At 34.8% G+C, this 7,291-nt stretch overlaps 1 long non-coding RNA gene across 1 annotated transcript; it reads left to right on the forward strand.

Moving 5' to 3' along the window:
• The first annotated feature begins 3,070 nt into the window (after nt 1–3,070).
• On the forward strand, nt 3,071–7,080 carry LOC149795100 (uncharacterized). The gene is made up of 3 exons (XR_016422254.1): nt 3,071–3,130; nt 3,599–3,703; nt 6,878–7,080. It is a non-coding gene; the product is annotated as an uncharacterized LOC149795100 (long non-coding RNA).
• The last annotated feature ends 211 nt before the right edge of the window (nt 7,081–7,291 follow it).

Consider the following 7,291-nt stretch of genomic DNA (forward strand, 5'->3'; position numbering starts at 1 on the left):
AAAAAGGTTCGATGTTCTTTATATCCTTAAACAATTCTGAATTAGTCATTTTGAACTGTGAATACACATCATGTAGAAACTGCAATCTTGAACACAGCACCATGCTCATAAATAAGGCTATGTGACGTTTGCACGCATTGGGGTGGGGTTCTTCCAAGTTCCACCCAGGCTCGTGGGGTTAGAAAGTAAAATTAGTGACGAGGTAGATTTATAGCTCTGAGCCCCCAGTCAGCAAGGCCTGCGGTTAAATTGAAGAGAACACGAAGATGAAGTTCAATTAATAAAAATTTAATAAATTCGATAATTTAAAACGATAACTCTCAATCATCCGTCTTTCCCTCGACCAAGTGACAGTCTAATTCATCCCGTGATTTACAGCGTCAGTTCGATTTTCCCCTGTCCTTGCGTCTACTCATCTCTTTCTTTCCCGCTAATTCATTCCTTCCTTCCGTTCCTCCAACACCTTCTTCGACTCCGTTTCCCTCTCGACTATCTCCTCCTCCAATTTCGCTCCCATTTTCATCTTCCTCCCTTCTCTCCCCTTTTCCTCCTAGACTTCAACTTCTCCTGACTTATCTCCTTTCTTCTTCTTTCCTCCGTCTCTCTATCTGAGACTACGGGACCAAACTGTATCTGGTCTGTCCCTCAAAGCTTCCTGTGAAAAACCACAAGGCGTTAACATATGCTTTGTCGAATCTCACCTCACACTAGATCAACAATTAATCATCAGATAAGGCTATTACGGTTTCTGTCACGCATGCGTACACATCGAAATTCCCACACACTTCTTGCAGGGTAAACAATGGCGTAATAACACGGTATCAGCGAATTGTCATACAGATATCAATACATTGCGTCACATCAGTATATACACGTATATATTTAATCTCATTGTACTACAATCTGACAACAATCAGACGCATGTCTGTACATTACACAAATATTCAACAATGGCAAAATCTATAATCACATGAACACATGTGTTAGTCTACTATAAAATACCCACATAGCGAATTACAATATTAACTCTTACGACGGCTAGCAAGCTATATAATTCTTTACAAATATCAACTCATTTCTTCAATATGCAAACATATTAAAACCACAAAGTAATTCTTCGTACTACGATTCTAGTAATAATAAAGTATAGATACGACCTACAATTAAAAATGCAGTCGCATTCCGCAAAGACCGAACAACTAGCTCAATGACCTTATTTGAAGCTGTCTGTACTTAGAATTTCCTGTTCTAAGGTATTCCCGCCAATAACGAATGGCGGTTCGGAGTTACGCTATTCTCCTCTGGGGAACTTTCTAGCGAACTAATTCTTGCCGGAAGACGCGGAGATATCATTCTACCCAAATCAGGGTCTCTCCCCTATCTCGATTCTGATTGGGTGGCGCTGTGACCCTGTCCAATCGTCTTAGCGGCCAGTTCAACCTGGCTGTCTGTCTGCAGGGAAAAAAGTTAAGACACTCTCACTTCTTCAGGCAACTTCTTTTGATCTGGACAAACGTTTCCATAACTAGGTGATAATTGACTATCTGGCGGCCTCGCAGCTCCTAGGTCTGGCTCTCCACTTCTAGTCACGGCAACCTTATGGATTAGTGGTAGCCTGCGGCAATGTTCAACATCAAACAGCTGTCTCTGGCTTATCAATTTTACTTATACTACATTTTTACTGTCGGTTCCCTCAATATGCTGAGCCCAACTTTCAACGTCTAATAAATAAAATCTAAAAAATTCTCCAGATGATGAAATTTAAGTAACTTCTTCAGACATGTGACAGGTATTTACTCGTCGGGAAAAATTAAACAAACAAGCCCTCCTCCCCCACCCAAGGAACCAATAGAAAATGATAAACCCGCATAATAGTGTCTCTTTACCTACATCGGTAATTTTATCCTTAAAAACATAATTGTGACTGACAAAGTCTTCTAAGTATATGGTGTAAAGTTGATTTAAACTGCACGACAAATATTCTGGTTAGTAAGATTTTAAACTGACCACAAGGCTTAAAGGAGATTGTCAATCAATAATTACATAACATAGATTCAAATGTCCAGAGGAACACTGAAAAGGTCTTATTCAGGTGTGAATCTAATTATCTAGCTATGCGTGAATGAATCTAATTACATTACTTGGTGTAAGTGACTCTAATTAAATAGCTAGATGTGAATTAATCTTATTGCCTAGCTACATGTAAATGAACTTAATATCATGGATAGGTGTAAATGAATCAATTGAATATCTAGATATAAATTATAGCTAGGTATAAATGAATCTAATTACATAGCCTGTTGTAAATGACTCTAATTATACTGCTAGGTGTAAATGGATTTAATTACATAGCTAGGTGTGAATGAAACTTATTGCTTTCCTATGTGTAAATGAATCTAATTACATGGATATACGTGAATGAATCTAATTACACAACTTTGTGTAAATGACTATAATTACATAGCTATGCATAAATAAATATAATTACATAGCTAGGTGTAAATGAATCTAATTACAAATCTATGCGTGGATGAATCGAATTACATAGTTTGGTGTAAATGATTGTTTGAAGATAAATGCAGATTTAAAGCAATACATACAAAAATGTGCTCCTTAAATACTTAAACGTCTTTTACTCACAGAGATCTTTGTCATATATATATATATATATATATATATATATATATATATATATATATATATATATATATATATATATATATATATATATATATACGTGGGTTACTCTCCGACCTGTAAACATTCACACTTGGTGTCAGCTTTGTATGTACTAATTTAAATTTGGTTGTCATGACAGTTGATTTATAACTGTCGCGCATCAAATAAAGGATTAATTAAGACATGGCCATGTTTCAAATCTGAGATAGCAACTTCAAAAATCTCTTTGTTCTTTCAATTTTTTAAAATTGTTTTCTCCCTAACAATTTCGGGTCGACTCTGTGCTCTGTCTAATGTCGTACAGGTAATTTCATGATTTATTTTGAAGTATTAGTCTTTTTGTACTATGCAATAAATCATTTCAACACTATATAAAATCTGATTTCCAAATGAGTAACACATGCAGACTGATAGCATAAACTGCTCACAGCAAAACTCTTGGAGTGGTCAGGTACGACATTTAACAATAGATACAAATATTAACACACACACACACACACACACACACACACACACTTGAATATTTTCTATATTTATGTTAATTGTGTTTGTTCTTTTGCGGAGCTGTAAACGTCATGTTAGTTCTTGGTGCAGACAAAGACAGACGAAGAATATATGTATATATGGAAATGGAAACAAAATCTGTTGTTTCTAGCCATTGCCATTTCCTGCATAACAAATAAGTAATTGGAAACGGAGAAAGGCTGAAACTGATCAATAAGTAAAACATTGTAAAGCGAAGAAAGTTAAAAAGATTAATATATAAGGAAAGGGAAAGGAATAAATTTAACAAATTTCATGATACGATTTTATTATTATGTGATGCACATGTATCCGTCTGTCTGCCTTCGTTTACCTATCAAGCTAAACGTGTATCTACTGATCTCATTAATTTACTCTATTTGTTCAATTGTTATAGGGAAGACGAAGGTCACCATGAATTCCCTTGGTATTGTTATGTGCATGTTTGTCCTGTTGATGGTGCAACAGCAGCTTACGCAAGCTTTTGGGGGCCCAAATCCTAGTATGTATACGCTTTTCTCCTGTCTGAAACAATACATCTTCATGCGTGTGTGTGTGTGTACTAATATACCAATCCTGCAAGAATAAATTGCTCCATTATGTTTTGATACCATAGGATTTCCAAATAGAATATAGGCTGTTAATCATTGTATTATTCGTTAGACATTATTTGTAACAAACAATCATTATTGAAAATTAATATTAACGTTATATAACATGACTTGATGTCGTTTCGCTTGTGAGGTATGCATTTCGATGGGTTTATAGGCGCGTCTGAGTGTTTTCGATCCATTTTCTTGCCTCAGATTATGATATCAGTCAAAATTTGGATGATAGGGTCAACATTAGATGCCTCTTTTGAAAACACGAGGAGCATGCAATAAGTATTGTATAGGTTGACTGGCTTATAAGAAACATTATACATTTTATTCATATATTTACTCGAACTGATTTCATTTTACAGTTCGATACATAGTCGGTTTTTATATATAACAGGAGCTTGAACCTATTGCGAAACAGATCTGCGAGCATGTCTGTACACAGTATGGAAGCTTAACCCTGTTGTAAATCATATTGTATCTAAGGGCATAATATAACTCTATTGCAGAATCGTAGAGTATCGGATAGCAGAATTACATAATGGAACCTCAGCCAATTTGCAAATTAATTATTTATCTGAGAGCAGAATTGCATAAAGGAAGCTTAACCGTATTGGAAAACACAGATCTGAGAGCATGTCTGTACACACAAATGAAGCTTAACCCTGTTGCAAATCATACTGTATCTGAGGGCATAATAACATAACCGTATTGCAAAATCACAGAGTATCGGATAGCAGAATTACATAATGGAACCTTAGCCAATTTGCAAATTAATTATTTATCTGAGAGCAGAATTGCATAAAGGAAGCTTAACCCTATTGCAAAATAACAGAGTATCTCACAGCAACATCTCTTGCTTAAACATTAATAAATAATTAATCACTGAAATCATTTAAATTTTGTTCTGTCAAGCATCACATAGAAGGTTGTTATGACACTACGTCAGATTATTTATATTTTAGTGACAATAGCTCAACAGCTCCGTCGTTGATGTACTTAAACATGTAATATCAGGGTGAGAGAGAGAGAGAGAGAGAGAGAGAGAGAGAATTAGGCAGAAAATTTGTGTGCTGTTGCTACATCTTCTGGGCATTTATTGGTCATGGAGTTATACCTGAGGGGTAATACAAATAATTAGAACCTCATGGAAAGTCAATCTTTGCAAGGAGTTTTTTTGATCTGGCTTCAAGATCCATTTTATTTCTCGTATAGTTTAGGTTTTGTGATATAATATGGAGTATCTGCAAAATATTATAATTTTCGTAAAATTCATGGTTGTAAAGGCAGATTAATCGGCATTTGTCAACTCGCTGGTGGTGATTTTGATTATTCAATTTACTGTAATTCTTGCTCTCTCTCTCCCAAGTCATTTACAACCTCACAAAACAATTGATATTTTTGTAATATTTCAAACACTTGTTAGGTTATTATTTTGTTTTGACTTTCCAATCGAGCTATTATGGTTGCAATCACCACGCATTCTTGACATAAGACATGGTGTACTCAGCAATGGTAAGATATGTTATTCCCTTCTGAAATAAAGTTGCCGAAGTTTTTGCAGAAATATCCTTTTGGCCTTTGGGATCTTTCAATTCGAGGTGACAAGGTTAAGTTAACTAGTCTATTTGCTTTCACTGGGCCAAAACCCTTTAGTATTTGGAGACCCATGTATTTAGCAGTCTGGATATTAAGGCATAGGGAACATGTGTTTGCATAACTTTATTGACGTAGACAACAGGATCACACCACTGTATCGGAAGAATGAAAGAGAACTAGTGTATATTTGGCTGCTACACTAATGAAGCATCGTGGGATCATTTTACAAAGAAGTGACATGCCCTCAGTTATAATAGAGAAGGAAACAAAGCAGCATTAATATTATATTTCGAACATACCACAAAGTTATAAGTAGGCAACTTGGCCTCAGTGCAGGAAAGTTGTTGTAAGGATCTGGTGCTTGAATAAATTGTGTCAGAACACAATCCCATACTACCAAAGAACCACACATGCCTCAATGGAAGATAAAACTAAGGTTAAATAAATTATTTGTTGATCTTTTTTAAACAAAATATCTATCAAAATGCAAACATGAAAGCCTCAATATCTTGATTTCGATCTTAAAGTGTAACGCATTTATCATCAATTTAAAATACTGTTGAGAAAAATAGTTTAGATCAATTCTTTTTAAATACTTGTGGAATTATTTAGCAAGCTCCAAAACAATATGGCGACCTCCATGGCAATCGCGTGATGATACAATATAACTTACTGAGCGCCGAGAATATTAAAGATGTGCTTTGAAAATTCGTAAACTTATATGTTTGACACTGTTCATAATAAAATAGGTGGAACATATTAAACTACAATTCAGTATACACTGCAGAAATTTCTCAACCGCCCTTTCGATGATCTGTGTAGCAAAAATAAAGTTAGAACTACAAAAGTAAAAAATTGTTTTTGCAATACTTTGTACCTTCATAAGTTTAAACAAGTCTTATATGCAGGTTTGAAAATAACCAAAAATACACTATTTAACAAAGAAATGTCATTACAGCAGATTATATGACCATTAGTTTTATATTCAAAATTCTGCTACTGACTTAATTTAAAAGTCACCCCTACATTTAGACGTAGATCCCAACCAACTATATGTATGTATGTATGTATGTATGTATGTATGTATGTATGTACGTATGTATGTATGTATGTATGTATGCATGCATATATGTATGTACGTACTTATTATGTACGTATGTATGTCAAAAGTATGACGTGGAATGACAGAGGTTAAATTATGCTTGGTAGGTTAAAACGTTTATAAATTGAGTAATTCCTGTGTGGAGGTAAATTTTCCTGCTTTTGGATGGCAGCAACTTAGCCCATATACTGAGGGGCTCATGTTCATAAAAAGTACCAAATTGTGAATTTTTACGATGTGTAGTTTTATTTATTTTAAGACAGTTAAGCTACACAACATGTTATTCGTGTTTGCAAAAAGACACATTTGATGTTGACCGTATGAGACGAATGTTTCCTGTAAAGTGTCATGATATGCATATTTTCCTCTTTTTAAGTTTGCCTTCTTCGCCCAGACAGTGGCATCGGTCCCCTACATCTTCCAAGATGGTACTTTGATCATCGTCGTGGCTGGTGTTATCTGTTCCCTTATCACGGTTTTGGTGGAAACCCCAACAATTTCCTATATAAAGCTGACTGCCTTCGTACTTGCAAATTCTACATTAAGAATTAAGAAAAAATAAAAAAGTAAATTTCCTAATTGCATTTGGTATTCTCATTTCTGTTTTCAAATTCAATTGGAAGGATGACGTGTCAAATAGTTTTGCAACATAACAAGAAACCGTTCTTTTGCATCATCACTTGTTTTGATTTATAAAGGACAGATAAATAGGTACGCATGCTGACGAAAACAATCTTTGTATATTATATCAACGTTTTCTCACTTACATTTTTAATGACACAGGCTATAT

The sequence above is a fragment of the Sinohyriopsis cumingii genome, chromosome 7, assembly GCF_028554795.1.
Source record: "Sinohyriopsis cumingii isolate HCF-2022 chromosome 7, ASM2855479v2, whole genome shotgun sequence".
NCBI lineage: Eukaryota > Metazoa > Mollusca > Bivalvia > Unionida > Unionidae > Sinohyriopsis > Sinohyriopsis cumingii.